The sequence below is a fragment of the Scylla paramamosain genome, chromosome 8 (assembly GCF_035594125.1).
Source record: "Scylla paramamosain isolate STU-SP2022 chromosome 8, ASM3559412v1, whole genome shotgun sequence".
NCBI classification, from domain to species: Eukaryota; Metazoa; Arthropoda; class Malacostraca; order Decapoda; family Portunidae; genus Scylla; species Scylla paramamosain.
Window position 1 is genome coordinate 10,071,426 of NC_087158.1, and position 21,165 is coordinate 10,092,590.

Below are 21,165 nucleotides of genomic sequence, written 5' to 3' on the forward strand. Positions count from 1 at the left end.
TGTTTACAAACAAAGGCCTCTTTATAAACATATCTGTTCGCTTCTGTCTACAACATGGTTGAAGACTTGGTTAAAAGACTAGCCAGAATAAAGGGATAAAATAGACCCTATATAATGTTCACAGCAGTCCAGGTTTTGTTTGTAAACAAAGAGCAGACAGCTACATACAGGGGGACAGCTACGAACACGACACTGCAACGTCCAGCTGGTCGCTGTTGTCATATGGCGTTTGATATGTTTCAGCTGTTCGATATGTTTTAGCTATTATTTGCTGCAACGATACACTGCGTTCTTGAATTCAATTATATAATCATTTAAGAAAACCTTGACGTCTAATCAAGTAACATCCTCATGATACCAACACCTATCATTGGCACCCTCTTTCCTCCCCTTTCCCTCACCAATTCATACCATGAAAACCTTGATGTCCAATCAAATAACATCCTCATGATACCAACACCCATCATTGGTGGCCTCTCTCCTCTCCTCTCCCTCACCAATTCTTATATATATATATATATATATATATATATATATATATATATATATATATATATATATATATATATATATATATATATATATATATATATATATATATATAAAATGCTGCATATGTAGTGTAATGGAAAAATGCTTCCCAAGAGAAAGCGGGAAGGGTACAAGAGTCAAGTATAATTTTTTTTTTTTTAATACTATATCATAATCTTTTTAAACTGCCTGTTTTACTGACCCTTGAAGTGCAAGGAGAGAGACACGAGTGAAAGCACATCCTTTGTTAAGGGCGACTGTGCAGGCTGCCAGTCGTAAGCATAATATCTTCAGATATAATCATTTTCGGATAACTTGGATATGCGCGCAGCTCGACAGGGGGTTGTCCCTGTGTCTGTAGAGATTGTTGATCTTATTACTAGCACTGTGAAGTGTAGTTTTCGCGTTGAGTTGGTTGGGGAATCGCCAGTATCTGGGACTCTGTTGTTATTGAGGAATGAGGTTGCTAGAGAGAGTCTGTTGTTGCCTCGTTTAAGTAAACCCTGGCGATTTCTGAAACTAAGTACGTGGGTGAGTTTGAAGACAAACCGTTCCACGCACGTGCTCTTACTCTACCTACATTTATCTTCAGAGGAGCTGGAGCTATCCCACTTATCAATGATTTTAGTAAGGTGGACAATATTAATCAATATTAACCAATACTTGCGATGCCCTTTCTATTTCTTTATGTACTTGATGCCAAGTACTGCAGTGTGTGAGCGCCCTGCGGATGTACGCACGGATGGTAGAATCTATGTATTGGTGAGGACATTCGTTCCTTCCGTTAAGGCAGTGTACGGGATTAGTGGGCTTGGTGTATACTTCTGAATCAAAGGACTCTTGCTACTGTTTCACGAGGACGTTGAGAAAATCTCCTACCTGTATATACACTCAGTGTATCTAGTAATGGGGCAGTCAAGCACGCAAGACGAAGGCAGAGAAGCAGTGACGAAGAAAGAAACCACGTGAAGATAACAATTACAAAACTAAAGAGGAAAAATCAATGAGTTCCAGCAACATACTGTAAAGCAGTTGAAGAGTAGATTAATGCCGACATTGATGCCGACATTAAAAAGGATATAGATGGGCATTTTACATAATTAATAGACAAATAAAAAAATGGCATCATGGCAAAGAATATGTAAAAAACTCATCAACCTCAGTGTTGCCCAAATCAAATACCAACTACCCATCGACGGCTACATCAATTTAAGAAAATTCAAGAAAATACTCATCCCCAAACAAGAGGAGGCTCTAAACACCGGCCTTTATTGTCACGTCTTCTCCAAGCCATAGAAATTCCAGAAGCGAGTGGAATGTTAGGTGCTAATTGACGACATTGAAAAACTCTCTCTAAAAAAAAAAGGCGAAGTTACCATTGACCCTTCATTCAAGTAAGAAATCATGGGAGAAGCATCTAAACAAAAAGCAGTTATAAAAGCAGCATATTGATCCTAACGTCACAATCAGAAGAGCGGATAAGGCATATATACGAGTATATATATATATATATATATATATATATATATATATATATATATATATATATATATATATATATATATATATATATATATATATATATATATATATATATATATATATATATATATATATATACTCGTATATATATATATATATATATATATATATATATATATATATATATATATATATATATATATATATATATATATATATATATATATATATATATATATATATATATGCCTTATCCGCTCTTCTGATTGTGACGTTAGGATCAATATGCTGCTTTTATAACTGCTTTTTGTTTAGATGCTTCTCCCATGATTTCTTACTTGAATGAAGGGTCAATGGTAACTTCGCCTTTTTTTTTTTAGAAAGTTTTTCAATGTCGTCAATTAGCACCTAACATTCCACTCGCTTCTGGAATTTATATATATATATATATATATATATATATATATATATATATATATATATATATATATATATATATATATATATATATATATATATATATATATATATATATATATATATATATATATATATATATATATATATATATATATATATATATATATATATATATATATATATATATATATATATATATATATATATATATATACGTAAGGAGGAGGCAGTAGGCACCTGACGAAACGATAGTTACTCCCAGTGAGGTCTAAGGCACTGTTCAGGGGGTGCTGTGAACTTATCATTAAACCCAGCTGTGACCTCACTGAACGTTTCCCTTTGTGTCTCGCAACACAAGGGGGCAGTCACAGCCTGACCTCTAAAGACAATTCTCTTCCTCCACACAAAACACAAGCACCTAATAACACACACACCCTTCACTCAAAAATTTTAAAATCATCATGGCGACTCCTATACCAGCCTCGGAATCCATTACTGGGGAGGGGACCATAAATGTCCCCAGGTCGGACTGCCTTTCTGTCGACGACCCTAATTGTTTTGACAACTTTTTCTTCATTAACTTCTGCAATATTCGCGGTCTAAGATCTAATTTTCAATCTGTAGAACACCACCTCTCCTCTTCTAAAACTCATCTTCTTTTCCTCATTGAAACTAAGGTGTCTGAGGCAACTGACAGTAGCCCCTTTTCTGTTCCCGCCTACTTTCTCTATCCTCATTTTCGATCCAAAGCTGGATGCTGCGTTTATGTGCGCAATGACTTAACCTGCTCTCGTGCCCACGCTCTTGAATCTTCCGAGTTTTCCACCATCTGGCTACGACTACAGTCACTCTCATACTAAACTTTTCTGTGCTGTATACCTCTCACCTAACTCCTCTGACTATAAGAAATTCATTTGTCTACTTAACTTCCAAAGCGGAGCACATTCTGTCCCTCTCCCATTTTGCAGAGATCTCCATTCTTGGAGACTTCACCACCAGCTGTGGCTTTCCTCTCCCTTCACTGACCATCCTGGTGAACTAACCTACAACTTTGCTATCCTCCATGACCTAGAGCAATTGGTGCAACACCCTACTCGTATTCCTGACCGTCTTGAGATACGCCCAACATTCGTGACCTTTTCCTGATCTCTAATCCTTCTGCTTATGCTGTCACCCTTTTTTCTCCGTTGGGCTACTCCGATCACAATCTCATATCTTTATCTTGTCCTATCGCTCCAATCCCTCCTCAGAATCCCCCTAAGCGAAGGTGCCTCTGGCGTTTTGCCTCTGCTAGTTGGGGGGACCCGAGGAGGTATTTTGCTGATTTTCCTTGGAATTACCCGTCTTTGTGTGCTGAGCGCATAACAGAGGTGATAGTGTCTGGCATGGAGGCATACATTCCTCAATCTTTTTCTAAACCTAAACCTTCTAAACCTTGGTTTAACACACCTTGTTCTCGTGCTATACATGATAGAGAGGTGGCCCACAAAAGGTACTGTAAGCCTTCCATCACCAGAATCTCATGCACTTAATATTTCTGCCCAGAACCACTTCTTGCATCTAGCCAGAACCACTTCTGGCATCTAGCCAAAAATATCTCCAATAACTTTGGTTCTTCTTCTTTCCCTCCTCTATTTCAACCAGATGGCAACACTGCTATCACATCTATTTCTAAAGCTGAACTCTTCGCTCAAACCTTTGCTAAAAACGCTACCTTGGACGATTCTGGGCTTGTTCCTTCCTCTGCTCCACCCTCTGACTACTTCATGTCACGTATTAAAATACTTCGCAATGATGTTTTCCATGTCCTCGCTGGCCTAAACCCTCGGAAGGCTTATGGATCTGATGGGGTCCCTCCTATTGTTCTCCGAAACTGTGCCTCCGTGCTTGCACCTTGCCTAGTCAAACTCTTTCAGCTCTGTCTGTCAACATCTACCTTTCCTTCTTGCTGGAAGTTTGCCTACATTCAACCTGTTCCTAAAAAGGGTGACCGTTCTAATCCCTCAAACTACCGTCCTATTGCTTTAATTTCCTGCCTATCTAAAGTTTTATAATCTATCCTCAACAGGAAGATTCTTAAACACCTATCACTTCTCAACCTTCTATCTGATCGTCAGTATGGGTTCCGTCAAGGCCGCTCTACTGGTGATCTTCTGGTTTTCCTTACTGAATCTTGGTCATCCTCTTTTAGAGATTTTGGTGAAACTTTTGCTGTTGCCTTGGACATATCAAAAGCTGTTCATAGAGTCTGGCACAAAGCTTTGATTTCCAAAATACCCTCCTACGGTTTCTACACTTCTCTCTGTAACTTCATCTCAAGTTTTCTTTCTGACCTGCTATTGCTGCTGTGGTAGACGGTCACTGTTCTTCTCCTAAATCTATTAACAGTGGTGTTCCTCAGGGTTCTGTCCTGTCACCCACTCTCTTCTTATTATTCATTAATGATCTTCTAAACCAAACTTCTTGTCTTATCCACTCCTACGCTGATGATACCACCCTGCACTTTTCCACGTCTTTTCATAGACGTCCAACCCTTCTGGAGGTAAACATTTCACGCAGGGAAGCCACAGAACGCTTGACTTCTGGTCTTTCTAAAATTTCTGATTGGGGCAGAGCAAACTTGGTTTTGTTCAATGCCTCAAAGACTCAATTCCTCCATCTATCAACTCGACACAACCTTCCAGACACCTATTACCTCTTCTTCAATGACACTCAACTGTCCCCCTCTTCTACACTGAACATCCTCGGTCTGTCCTTTACTTATAATCTGAACTGGAAACTTCACATCTCATCTCTAGCTAAAACAGCTTCTATGAAGTTAGGTGTTCTGAGACGTCTCCGCCAGTTTTTCTCATCCCCCCAGCTGCTAACTCTGTACAAGGGCCTTATCCGTCCATGTAAGGAGTTTGCTTCACATGTCTGGGGGGGTTCCACTCATACTGCTCTTCTAGACAGGGTGGAATTAAAAGCTTTTCGTCTCATCAACTCCTCTCCTCTAACTGACTGTCTTCAGCCTCTCTCTCACCGCCGCAATGTTGCATATCTAGCTGTCTTCTACCGCTATTTTCATGCTGACTGCTCTTCTGATCTTGCTAACTGCATGCCTACCCTCCTCCCGCGGCCTCGCTGCACAAGACTTTCTTCTTTCTCTCACCCCTATTCTGTCCACCTTTCTAACCCAAGAGTTAACCAGTATTCTCAATCATTCATCCCTTTCTCTGGTAAACTCTGGAACTCCCTGCCTGCTTCTGTATTTCCACCTTCCTATGACTTGAATTCCTTCAAGAGGGAGGTTTCAAGACAATTATTCATCAATTTTTGACCACTGCTTTGACCTTTTTATGGGACTGGCATTTCAGTGGGCATATATTTTTATTGGATTTTTGTTGCCCTTGGCCAGTGTCCTTCCTACATAAAAAAAAAAAATATATATATATATATATATATATATATATATATATATATATATATATATATATATATATATATATATATATATATATATATATATATATATATATATATATATATATATATATATGGAGAGAGAGAGAGAGAGAGAGAGAGAGAGAGAGAGAGAGAGAGAGAGAGAGAGAGAGAGAGAGAGAGAGAGAGAGAGAGAGAGAGAGACGAGTATATCGTTATGACACCAGGTTCAGCCCCTCACAGCTGCCACTAACTCGGGTCATTTCCCTAAACTAGTTTTTGTGTAGTTTAGTGTGGGTTCTACATACGTGTTTGTAGGGTCTTACTGGTTTCCTGTAATGATTAAATATATGAGGTCATCAACCTGTTTCACCCACCTACATGTGAGGTAGCATTACAATTCCTAATTAACTTCAACTCGCTGAGAGAGAGACGCAAATTACATGCTTGGCTGGCCACAGCTATGATAAAAGATACACACATCAGAGGTTTATAATAATCTGTAAGTTATCTCCCACTGGATGTGCTGCCCACACCCACAGACTATTATATCTTCTTGTTGGCCAGTAGTTTATTTACTGTTTCTCAGAGGACAGGGAATTACCATCTATAAGTGGTAAAGCCCGGGGAGAAAAGAAGCAACCACCAGCCAATGCTGTATCTCTATATCCTCTGGCTACAGAGTTCCCAGCAGAACTTCTAGAACCAGTCGCACTTAATGACAGAAAACATTACAGATATATGAACATGCAGCTAACAGACAAAAACGAGAGCCAGCCAATTACTCTTCGATATGCCAAAGCATCCAGCCAGCGCAGGAGTCAGTGTTGACAGATATCTATTCAAATTAAAGAAGCGCAACAATCAGTCCTGCAGACTCCTATCCTACCTGAAATGTAGGGGTGTACTGCTTAAATAATGTCTAATCAAACAAAAAACCCTCTAAAATATATATCCCCTCTGGGTTTCCTTGCCACAAACGATACGCACTTTTCTCTAGCTTGGTTGGACACCGACTACCCATAGGAAAGTGACTCGGTAACTTGTCTTTTGCAGTGACTCATGCGGAGGGGGTGTGACATGTGGAGGGAGGGAAACAGGCCGCACCTTGCCTCGCTACACAATGCACAAACTTTACATTAAAAGAACATGATCTTTCAAAAATTATTATGGGCCAACTAGAGGGGTTGGATGGGATCTGATTACGTTATAGTCAAGGTCAACTCTTCTAGTATAGAATATATCGGATTCAGCATGAGAGAGCAAAGACAATTTGTTGAAATTAATTTAAGAAGGCCATCTAAATGCGTGAGATACCAAAGAAACTGAGCGAGAGTAGTCATCACGCCTCGGGCACATTGTCTTCATCTCTCTCTCTCTCTCTCTCTCTCTCTCTCTCTCTCTCTCTCTCTCTCTCTCTCTCTCTCTCTCTCTCTCTCTCTCTCTCTCTCTCTCAGTACTTCCCACTACTTCACTGTGTGTTTCAATATATATATATATATATATATATATATATATATATATATATATATATATATATATATATATATATATATATATATATATATATATATATATATATATATATATATATATATATATATATATATTTATATACATATGACTTTCTAAACACCTATCTTTTAATGATATTTTAAATGGCAATGTCTGCATAGGGATTTATAGGAAGTTGGAAAAACTCCATTATAAGGTCAACATAATAAAATTAGATATAGAATTCTTCGGTAAATATAGAGTCTACAACATTATACCTAAATTCTTTCACTTCAAAGTACACAACCATAACATCAAGAACTCTAAAACCTATTTTCCTTGTCAGTTTGAATTACTAAACCTAAAAATTAACAACAAAAACTATCTTCTAAAACAGCAAACAACTGAACTTGATGAAGCTCACCTTAACTTCAAAAACACAATCTCATATTTAAACTTTAATTGCTTCTACAGTAGATTAAAACGTAGTAACGACTCTAAACTAAAACTTGATAAAATCAGTCATAATAAAAGATTAGAAGCTCTATGTATTCCGATCAATAATGCACTTAACAAAGACAACACAATTATTAACATCTCAAATAGAGCACTTACCACTTCTGAAATAGGTGTACTTTCATTAGGACTCTCATGCTCCTTCCCTAAATGTAAAATTAATTTTGCGAACTTTTTTTTTTTTTTTTTTTTTTGCTTTTGAACATTTAGTCAATATTCTCGAATATTTGTCATATAAGTCTAAGGATTATTATTTTTTTTTCATAATAACGGGTTTCTGTTAAACATCATTCATAATACCATTTACAATTTTTTTAAAAAGCAAATTTAATAAGCTTACTTCTAATGACACTTAAATGACACCTAATGCATAATATGACCTTACTATGGCCACCTAAGCTATACTATTAGAAAGAGACTCAGTATCATACTTAAAGCAATATCCTGACACTAAATTAATTTTCATGTTCGCCAGCAATCTTACTTTTGCCTCCTTTTTTTTTTTTTTTTCATTCAAAGGCAGTATTACTACTGGACTCATTCATCTCCAACTTCATTTATGAATTTACATGCAAGAATCGATATACTGGAAAAACTAAGAGCAATCTAACAAAAAGAATTGGTGAACATGAAAGTAATTCGATATGTACACAGAAACAGCTCAACCCCCATTTCAGCATTAAGAACACATTAACATGCACATGATCATCCCTTTATGGAGGACTTCATAATATTACATAAAGCTGACGCTCATAGACATTAAAACATCAGAATCAAATAATCAAGTATAATCCTCCCAGTTATACCTTTTATAAACTCTGGCCGGAGCTTTGGTGTCCGAGTTAGCAACCAATCTACTCGTAACTTCCACACCACCACCCCTGTCAGCCCTCATCTCTCCACCAGTGAGAGCACAAGTCTGTTCACAACACTGCACTCTTACTATTCTACTTGTTTTTACCAAGCATCAGTGTTTACCATTATGTCTATTAATTTATCATTACTGTCTGTACATTGTTTATTTATTTATTTAATTATTTATTTGTTCATTTATTTATTTATGTCTGTTTACATTGCCGTGCCCCCTGTTTTTTTTTTTTTTTTCATCTTTTAATTGATTTACAAAGTTTTAACCATGTCTTTTAGCCTGAAGATGCCTTCTGTGAAGATGAACGTTGCAATAGTTAAATGAAGAAAGAAACTCTGGATGTATCCCTGTTCAACTCTTATATATTACATAAATTGATATAGGTATACGCAGATAAAAGTTCAGCTAATTATTTATTTTTTTTCTTTTTTTCTTTTTTTTTTCTTTTTATTTATTTTTTTCTTACATCACCTCTTCCATTAACTTGTTTTTATATTCTTTTTTCTCTAACCCTTGCCTTTATCAACTTGGCACTCGTACATGATAATGCTTTCCTTCGCTTGCTCCTTTCATAAGTGGCTGTAGCATCTTTCTTCTTTCTGCTTTAATTTTCCACAAAGCCACTGACTGATAAAAATGGCGTCTGTAGAGTAGCAAACGCTGCCCACTGAGACGTAAACTTCTCAGAGATAAAAGGCTGAGGCAAGTAAGGCATGAAACAATGCATGAGAAAGAGAAAATGTTGTATTAATTTAACTTATTCTATAAAATATTAAACAAAATGAGTAAAAATAAATAAAATGACAATGACGATGATGATAAAAATAACATTAATAATAATAATAATAATAATAATAATAATAATAATAATAATGATAATAATAATTATTATTATTATTATTATTATTATTATTATTATTATTATTATTATTATAATAAATTAATAATAATAATAGTAATAGTGATAATAATAATAATAATAATAATAATAATAATAATAATAATAATAATAATAATAATAATAATAATAATAATAATAATAGTAATAATGACAATAATAATAATAATAATAATAATGATAATAATAACTGACAAAATAGTATTTTTACTCCTTCAGTCTTCAATTTTCTCTCAGGTATGGCATACGTACTACATATAATTTTCTTTCTTCTTACTATTATGAATAACAATTCAATCTTTGAGACTTGCGTGTGTAGAAAACTTTGATATCATTGCTTTAACGGAAATTTGGTTAAATATGTGAGGAAAAGCATTTAATCCTGAGGTTCAGATGAAGACAGGGAGAATAGGAGAGGAGGCGTCGCGCTTTATGTTAGGGACACATTGCAATGTTGTATTAACAGTATCATGAAACAGATGGCAAAACAGAGTCGATATTAAGTACTACAATCAGTAGCACTGGGATTAGTGTACAGGCCACCAAATACTACAAAGGAAGCTAACAGCTCACTATGGAAGGAGATAAATAAAGCAGACGGATACAGTCAGGTATGTGTAATAGATTTTATTTTTTAGAATATTGATTGGAATCTGATGATGGAGGAATTTCTTAATGTAATTCAGGATTATTTGTTTTAAACAGGTAATCACATAACCCTAAAGGGAGAATAGTATTCTAATTTTTTTTTTCTAACAGGGAAGAAACAATCACACAGGTGGAGGTTGGAGGACAGGTAGGTAGTAGCGACCATCGTGTAATTAGGTTCAAATCAAATAATTTAGATAAACATAACTTGATAGATCAGTCACAATGTGGCTTTACGAAAGAAAAGTCGTGCCTTACGAAATTGTTGAGCTTTTATAGTAAAATTTACGAGACGGCAGATAACTGAGATAGTTATGAAACCCTATACCTAAACTTTCGTAAAGCGTTTGACAAGGCACTCCATCAGAAAATCATGAGAAAGGCTAAGGCGTATGGGATAGATGGGAAAGTGTTAGGCTGGATAAAATTATGGTTAGGTGATAGGCGATACGAAGTCCTAATAAACAGCTCTAAATCCGAGTGGGGTCAAGTAATTAGTGGGATGCCACAGGGATCAGTTTTAGGGCAATTGTTGTTTTTGATATACATTAATGACTCAGATAGTGGGGTTAGTAGTGATGGTAGTATATTTGAGAATGACACGAAGATAGATTACTTAGGTCTGATTCGGATGCAAAATTCTCAGGATCAGTAATCAGGATAAAACAAGAAAAAATGGGTTCAAGGTTGAACAATTTAGGTTCAAGAAAGAGATAGGAAGGAATTGATTCTCAAGTAGAATGGTAGATAAATAGAACAGACTCAGTAATCAGGTTGTTAGTGCTGAGTCATTAGGGCTCCATACATACTCAGGGGGTTATCCGGCCTCCTGAACAGCCGGCAGGACAGGCTGGCCTGTATCACTGACAAACTACTAAGTTTTGCCTCAAGATAGCAGCTTAGTTTCAACGAGACACAGCGAGGTGAAGATCTTGGCCTCTTCTATGGATACGGAACAGTTCTTACTTGCGACTCTAGCTGTTGCAGTAACCTATAAACTATTTTAGAAGACCAAGAAGAAGAGAAAGAATAAATTCTTTGTATAATAATGAAATAAAAAAAAATTCTTTCTATGTTTGATGAAGACGCGAATTGTTTCTGAGCATGGAAGGCTGACATTCTGCCTCATACCGCCTAATTTAAATGTAATTATATTTCTAACATATTGTCCTTTAAAATCTGCAGCTACATATTTTGTTGTGTCGCTATAACTCTCGCTTTTTGTGCCACTAGAAAAATGAAATAAATAAATAAATAAATAAATAAATAAATAAATAAATAAATAAATATATATATATATATATATATATATATATATATATATATATATATATATATATATATATATATATATATATATATATATATATATATATATATATATATATATATATATATATATATATATATATATATATATATATATATATATATATATATTTTTTTTTATTTATTTATTTATTTTTTTTTTTCCATATTCAATAAGACAATAATTTCCTTCTATATCAGAGCTTAAATGCTAGAAATTTTGTTGGCGTCAGACATGTTTACGGTAAGCTGCCGAATGCTGCATTGAGAGATGTGGACTTGAGGCACCTTCATGTGCCCTAGTGGTGGGATTTTCGGCTCTTTCTTGACAGCCGGTTCATTCGGTTTCGTTCACTAACGAAAGCCATTTCATTTCGGTTCGCAAACAGCTCTTCGTTTAATGCCGAATTGACTTCAATAAAATTGGACAATATCTAATAATATGACAAATTTAAATTCACCAATATATTATTCATTTTGAACATATAAAGTAATTGCAAAATAGAATTAGGCTACAGCAAATTTCATATATAAAACTACATTGAGAACTTAAAACACTGCATTCTTTCACTGTATATGATAAGAAAAACCGGTGTCATATAAAAGGTAAATGTGGGTAAGGAACAAAAGAATAAGCTTAGTAAAAGCTAGAGTCCAATACATGTCTGTCACAGAACAAGCGTCGCTGACAAGCATCATACGGCTGAAAGTCTGAAAAGATACAAAAATCTGCTCTTTTTATAAAATGTGACAACTCTGATGATTAATTTTGGACTAGATTGATGTGTTGTCTTTAACAAAATAAATATGAACATATTAGAATTTTATGTTATCTGAGCAAAAAAAAAAAAAAAAAAGTAAAAAAAGTAAATGGTTCTCAAGCAAACGGCTCTCAAAAGAGAGCCGGCTCCTATCGTTCATTTAAAAGAGTCGGCTCTATGAACCTGATCGTTCGCGAACGACACATCACTAATGTGCCCATATGCGCTCAAACCTGTCTGAACCGGACGCTGGCCGGACCGAGCCAGCTTGTCAGCTACAGGTTCGTGAGGCGGCCTCTCCGCAGTCCTGGTTTCCGTAGGCGGACGGACAGGGCGCCTGAACGTGTATGGGACCTTTTAGGAACCTTTAAAAGAACACAAATTTATGGATGAGGACGGTAGGTGAAAACAGGTAGGTATGTTTCATACAGAGACTACCACATTTAGGCCTGACGGTTTATTGCAGCTTTCCTTATTTTCTTACGTTCTTTGTAATATATATATATATATATATATATATATATATATATATATATATATATATATATATATATATATATATATATATATATATATATATATATATATATATATATATATATATATATATATATATATATATATATATATATATATATACGAGGTGTGTCATTAAAGTTCCAGGACTGGTGCCACACAAGTTTTATTTCACATCCAGGCTACAAACTATAGGTTATCTCCTTCGAAGTAATCCCCCTGGCACCGCATGCACTTGTCCATCCTTCTCTGCCAGGCTTGCATGCACTGCTGGAAGGATTCTTGCGGGATGCTCCTCAGCTCCGTCGTCACGGCCTTTTTGATGTCGTCCGCATCATCAAAACGGGTCCCCTTCATGACCTCCTTGAGCTTGGGGAAGAGGAAGAAGTCGCACGGAGCGAGGTCAGGTGAGTAGGGCGGTTGCTCCAGCACGGCGATGTTCTTCTTGGCCAAGAACTCTCTGATGCTCAGGGCATTGTGAGCAGGCGCATTGTCGTGGTGAAGCAGCCACGAGTTGCCCTGCCACAACTCCCGCCTCTTCTCGCGCACTGCACGAAGCAGACGCCGCAGTACTTCTTTGTACACATGTTGGTTGACTGTCTGGCCCTGTGGCAAGAACTCGCAGTGGACGATGCCCCTCACATCGAAGAAAGCGATCAACATGACCTTGAAGCTGGACCTGGACTGCCTTGCTTTCTTCGGCCGTGGCGACGCCGGACTCTTCCATTGAAGGCTCTGGCGTTTGGTCTCCGGGTCGTACTCAAATACCCAGGACTCATCGCCGGTGATGACTCTCCTGAGCAAGTCTGGTTCAGTTTCCAGACGCTCGAGGATGTCCTGACACACCTGCATGCGTCGTCCCTTCTGGTCATCGTTCAGGAGTCTCGGCACCATCTTCGCACAGACTTTCCGCATGCCCAGATCTTCAGTGATAATCTTCCACACGCTGTTGTGGTTCATGCCAAGCTCATCTGCGATCTTTCGAACAGTCAACCGACGATCGTCACGCACCATCTGCTTGACACGCTCAACATTGGCCTCATTCCTGCTCGTTGAGGGTCTTCCACTCCTGGGGTCATCTTCCACGTCCTCCCGGCCCTCTTTGAACCTCTTGCACCACTCAAAAACACGTGAGCGTGACATTGTCTCATCCCCGTACACTTTTTGCAGCATACCCAGTGCTTCTGACGGCGTTTTCCCCAACTGCACCAAAAACTTCAAGTTTGTTCGCTGTTCAGCGCTCATTGTTAAACGACCTGCAACAGAGGACATGATTTTAAAAGCACGTAAGAAAAAGATTAGTGACTGTAGAGGGTTGGGAGCGCAGTTGTATACTCCAGAAGGATTACTTTGAAGGGGAAATATGGTGGTTTGTGGCTTGGGTTTGAAATTCATCTTTTAGGACACCAGTCCTGGAACTTTAATGACACACCTCGTATATATATATATATATATATATATATATATATATATATATATATATATATATATATATATATATATATATATATATATATATATATATATATATATATAGGAGGGACACTGGCCAAGGGCAACAAAAATCCAATTTAAAAAAAAAAAGCCCACTGAGATGCCAGTCCCGGAAAAGGGTCCAAAGCGGTAGTAAAAAACTGAAGGTTAAGTGTCTTGAAACCTCCCTCTTGAAGGAATTCAAGTCATATGCTGCCAATATTCTTTTTCATCAGCGAACAGATTTCTTATGTTTCATATTTGAGTATAGGTGAATAGTGATAGTGAACAGGTTGAGTTGACTTTTGATTTTCGTCGCAACATACTTCAGTTCATACATATACCCTCCTCCATTGAAAATAAGCATGTGTTCTTGAACTGAGGAGCAGAGTAAAAATAAATAAGTAAATAGATAGATAATTAAACAAATAAATCAACAAATAAAATAAAGTATTACAGCAGCGATTAGACTACCCGCCCATCTAGCAGTCTATTAGTCCCGTGCCTCTTGTGCAGAGCACAGACATGTTAGCATGTTAGCAGACCGGTTAGCATGTGCCGAAATGGGAGAAAAAATGTTGGACGAGCTTGGAAATCAAAAGAAAAAAAAGTGGGTAAGGGAGAGGATAATCAGAAGGTAAAAATTTGAAGCATCTACCAGTCTGTTGAGAAAATTAGCTGCAAAAGATCCAACTGGCTATGTGAACGTCTTGTGTATTAGTTCAGTGAAGTTTGAAGAGTTGCTTGATATGATTACTCCAGGAGAAAGAAAAATAAAATTATATGGAAATGGCAATTCCATGCAAGACCAAACTGGAAATAGTACTACGGTACACAGCAAGTGGCCTTCCAGATACAACGTTTCTCCAGAAGGCGTGTGCTTTCTCAAACCAAACAAGTTTTGGTTTATAAACATTATCGGCTCCGGCTCCACTTTTCATAGATTTCCTCACCTTTTTCATTTCATTCCTATATGCATCCTTCAAGTTCTTTATTTACTTCCTCAGAGTCTATTCGTCTCAACATCAGCCCTTTCGCATCTCTCTTCGTATAGTTTTCATTGTTTGTATACCACAAACCTTCATATTTTCTATAAATGTCCAAAAATCTAATGATTTCATCCCCTGACCTCTTCAAAACTTGTTTATCTGTCATATTTCATGCGTGGGAAAACAAACTCAATAGCTGACTTGGTGGTGGTGGCACGACAGCATGGTCACATGAAGCGACTATAGACCTACTAGTAGCAGCGATTAGATCATCTGATCACACAATCGCGCACTACCGGCAAGCAAAGTTGAACATGTTAAACCTTAGCGAATATTTTTAGTCGTCAGTTGGACTTGCTAGTGACGACTAACCGGTTACACTTCGCGACTAGGCGGCTGCCAGTCGCAGCTACTGCAGTAGCGGCGAGTAAAGTCGCTTCGTGTAACTGGGAAAGAGGACACTTTGCGCTGGTCTGACATCTCTAAACTGCTGGTTAGGGTGAGGTCGCGTTGTCACTTTTCCAGAGCCCGCGATAATTCTCTCTCTCTCTCTCTCTCTCTCTCTCTCTCTCTCTCTCTCTCTCTCTCTCTCTCTCTCTCTCTCTCTCTCTCTGTGTGCGTGTGTGTGTGTGTGTGTGTGTGTGTGTGTGTGTGTGTGTGTGTGTGTGTGTGTGTTTAGCGCTGTACAGGATCAGGCTGGATCGTCAATGTTGGCGCTTGCGATGGAATGGTTTAATGTACTATATTTTCTTATTAAGGAATTGGCTTACTTTCACTGTAAATCCTTCACTTCATGTTCTAAATATAGTTGTGAAAGTACTTACCCACCTCAGATCTACATTAAAAGTCAAAAATATGTGACAGCATTTGTTGAGACCTGTGCATCCGAAAGTTCTGTTCGGGTGACGGGGTAGGGCTGGGTTGTTGCCGCTATCGAGTGGCTTAATGTTTTTTTAATTTTTTTTATTAATAAATCGGTTTCTATGTCTTTTTAGCAACACTAAATTATGTTTGCAATGTTTTCTTTATTGGCGTATAAATATCTTTTGCATGATGAGTTTACTGTTCTTTCATATATTGTAATGCCTAGAGTAAGAGTTCAGATGTATATCTATCTTATAGGACATCCTTTTTTATGTAAATAACAGATGTTATACATCGCGAGCTTTGGAAACGTGACATCATTGTTCACAGGATATATTCTCGCGTGACCCCAACCTAGCCGCCAATTCAGAGATGTCGGATCATAGCCAGTAACATGAACTGCCGAAGCTGTTGTTTGTATGGATGCAGTCACCGCCAACACTGATGGTGAAGAAGCACTTTTGTAATGCATTGCGGGAGCAGCTTGCTCAAAGTTAGAAAAAAAAAGAAGAAGAAAAAGAGGCTTTGGTGGAAGGAATGGATTTCCAGGCGGAGTGTATGGGGATGTTTTACACTAAATTTCTCTGAACGATGACTTTAAGAACTACATAAGAATGCCTGTGAATTCATTCTACAATTTGCATATAGATTTGCACTCCTCAGTGCCTTGTTCTTGTAGTTTTTATTTTCAACTTGCCACAGGTATGGATGCTCTTTGAAGAGTTCAACGAACAGCTGAGTGTTCCCGCGGGTCCACTCAGTGTTTTGATCTGTCATGAGCGATGAGCGAGCAAGTGAACTGCACATTCTTACCTTCTGAGAATCCAACCGAGCTGCCGCGCCCGTGCCCCGCGCGTCTGTGCTCGCGTCGCCAATCTCGCCACCATGAAATGCCCTCTACCCAGATTTGGCGGTGACGCGGGAATATCACCTCCCTGGCTCCGTATATGGTAAAATTCACTGCTGCGCAGCGTGTTGCGCGTCATGAGGCATAAGGACGTACCTTCAATCAACCCTACCTCATTCTCCATCCCTTTGATAGGGAGCCCTATTCTGTCAGCTACCACAAATCCGCTTGCATCCCTTCCCTTCTTTGGGGATACTTTAGAGCTAGGTTGGTATCCCTCGAAACGCATATATATATATATATATATATATATATATATATATATATATATATATATATATATATATATATATATATATATATATATATATATATATATATATATATATGAAAGAACTTCATAATTAAAGTATTTTATAGACATCAGTGTTACAAGGCATAATAATGTATTACAATACATATAGTGATTCATGGAACAATGAATACTTTAATATAATCATGTACACAACATAGGTAATTTGGTTGGTATTACCGGTGCCACATTTGAACATTGTTTACTAGCAGCACCACACCATTCTCGGCCGGATCCACACCGGCACCCCTCCACATTATTTAATTTCATTATTACGTTCAAATCATTACAAGAAAACTACAGTAACGCTTATACACATTTCTGATGCTTATCGTAGTGGAAGTGCCATCAGAAAGAAACGAAGACCCTTAATCAAACCAACAGGCAGCTGATGTTGTCATGGGTTTATAATTAAAATGTTTAACAAACTACAAGAAAATTCATTTATCCCGCATTTGCTCATTCATACTTGATTTCTGAATTAAATCTCTGGATTAGTTCATAAAAAATACGAATGGAAAGACGAAGAGACACATACCTGAACCCCTACCCTAATGGCAACAATGTCGTCTCCCGCTGCCGTCACCCCCACCGCACGGGGAACCCAGTCCGTTTCTAATACCCCAAAATAGACGAAGGAATCACACAGCCGATGCGGCAGATTTATAGTACGGCTGATAGTGTGGACGCGCCTTAAGGTAAAACCCAAGATGATAAAATTGACATCTGAGGTGCAGCTCCAGTGTCAAGAACAGTCTTCAGTTTTGCATTTTCCGCAACTTCCAAACTAAACTTTCGGTTCCAACAGCAAGCATAGGGCCATGGAGGACTGTGGGACATTTATATTGGAAAGGCATGCGACCTGAAACTGAATGTCATTGAAAAATTTTACGTGTCGATAAGAAATTGTACATTTAATTACACATCTAACGATGCATTATTACAGGAATCACTTTTAACATAATTGCATGAAAAAAAAAAAAAAAATCAGCATCTTCCAGATTCGCTGAATATACAAAGTTATGAGCATAGTGAATCATTAGTAACTATTGACGACGACGAATATTAAATATTAAACAAAAATAATAAAATAAAATAGAATAACGATAATGGTAATCACGATATGAAAAAAATAATATAGTTAATCCTTTAATACTATATTTTCTGTCAGTTGTAGCATGCGGCTCATTTTCTTTTTTTCATTATTTCATGAGTAACTATTCAATATTTCTCTCTCTCTTTCTCTCTCTCTCTCTCTCTCTCTCTCTCTCTCTCTCTCTCTCTCTCTCTCTCTCTCTCTCTCTCTCTCTCTCTCTACATATATATATATATATATATATATATATATATATATATATATATATATATATATATATATATATATATATATATATAAAAAGTTAGATTTAATTAGGTTAGGTTTGGTTAGGCTCATTTTCTTTTTTTCATTATTTCATGAGTAACTATTCAATATTTCTCTCTCTCTCTCTCTCTCTCTCTCTCTCTCTCTCTCTCTCTCTCTCTCTCTCTCTCTCTCTCTCTCTCTCTCTCTCTCTCTCTCTCTCTCTCTCTCTCTCTCTCTCTCTCTCTCTCTCTCTCTCTCTCTCTATATATATATATATATATATATATATATATATATATATATATATAAAGTTAGATTTAATTAGGTTAGGTTTGGTTAGGTTAGGTTTTTCTTCAATGTCATGCGTGAGGACGAAATTAAATTTTTCTGGTAGATTTTGGTGATTTTTGAGGGGATAAAATATTAGACGGTTGCACTTATATAAATAAATGAATAAATAAATAAGTAAATACAAACAAATAAATAAATAAATAAATAAATATATATATATATATATATATATATATATATATATATATATATATATATATATATATATATATATATATATATATATATATATATATATATATATATATATTTTGGCCGCTATTAAAATGGTGAAAATATTGAATAGTTAGCCATAAACAAATGAAAAAAGAAAATGAGATGCACGCTTCACCTGACAGAAAATAAGGTATTGAAGGCGTAGCTATATTATTTTTTCATATCGTGAGTATCATTATAATTACTATATTTAATTCTATTGATTTAGTTAATATTTCATAGGATAAGTTTAATTAATGCAACATTTTCCCTTTTTGATGCATTGTTTCATGCCTTACTTGCCTCAGCCTTTTATCTCTTGAGAATTTTACGTCTCAGCGGGCGGCCTTTGCTACTCTACAGATGCCAGTTTTATCAATGCCTCTGGCTTTTTAGAAAATTAAAGTAGAATTACGAAAGATGCTACAACCACTTCTGAAAAGAGCAAATGAAAGAAAGCATTATGATGTATGAGTGCTAATAAACTGATAAGGGGATAGGATTAGAGAAACAAGAAGAGAGAAGCAAGTGCAAGTTAATAATTAAACGCGATGCAAAAGTGAAACATAAAATAAAATAATAAGATAAATAGTTTTTAACAATAACAAATGAAAAAAATAAAAAATAAATAAATAATTAGCTACAACCAAACGATGACGAACGTCAGCCACATTCCTTTAATATTTCCTTTAATAGTATCGATATATTTCTGGTACTCAACGATCTTGTAACATGTTAATATTTGTAATACACTATTATTAGCGTTAACATAAATTTTAGCTATAATCGAACTTGATACAAGACATAGTGCTGAGTGATACAAAATATCATAGTTTACCACATCAAACAACATCTCCACCTTACATACAACCTTCTACTCAGAGGCTTTGATTGATTTTCTTACCGCACCCCACTCCACGAACAAGTGTCTACGGTAAGTTGGGCGCCCGGACATTTTGTACTACCATACTGGTGTCGCACTGTGCGGTGGCGCCGATGCATTGCGCGGCCGCAATGGGAAGTTTTCAGAACTAGTGGTTGTCACCAGGTGGCAGCACAGACACAAACTCTTCTCTCACATACAAGCAATATCAGATATACCTACAGTGTTATTCTATTTACATGAAGATGCAATGGGCTTGTATAATATATTTTTCTACGTAATCCCTTCTAAGTAGTAACATAAGTAAAATCAAACTCTTTTCATGAACAAATATATTTAAGTTGATTTTCTAGTGAATCGGCACTTAGATTTATTTGTTCATCTTAAGATTTCCAAATGAATACACTCTTGATTGGAAACATCTTAATCTAGACGACAGTAAACATAAAGGCAACATGTCTGTGACAGTCAAAAGTCCAAATTACATAAATATCCTTCCTAGTTTATGGAAACGGCAATTTTAATAAAAAAAAAAAAAAAATGGCAACTCGAGTGTCCTGGCGATAGTAATGCTGTATCTCTAACCAAAACAAACACCTGACTCGGCCGCGCTGGTTGAACTTAAGAAACACGTTGTTGGACAAGAAGTTGAATGTTGCTGCGGTGCCCATCTCCACTACGACCTAAGCAATGGATTGCGGTAGCTGGACACTACAGCAGCAGCAGGATCGCCTGGGAGATGTTTGTTTTGGTTCTCAATTACTTTGCCTTGTCGCTCGCTTCATGAGAGGGATGCTAAAATCCCCCCCTCAAAAAAAAGAAAAAAAAATAGAGCCATATGTCACGATGTTACTGAGTAGGTTGTGTCATAATATATAGTGGTGCGATTTATTTTTTTTTCATTGTCCAAATCAATAGTTTTTATACTTGTAATATGCTTTATTTAAGATAATGCTAGCAGTTTACTCGATAATCACAAAAAAAAAATTAATAATTTG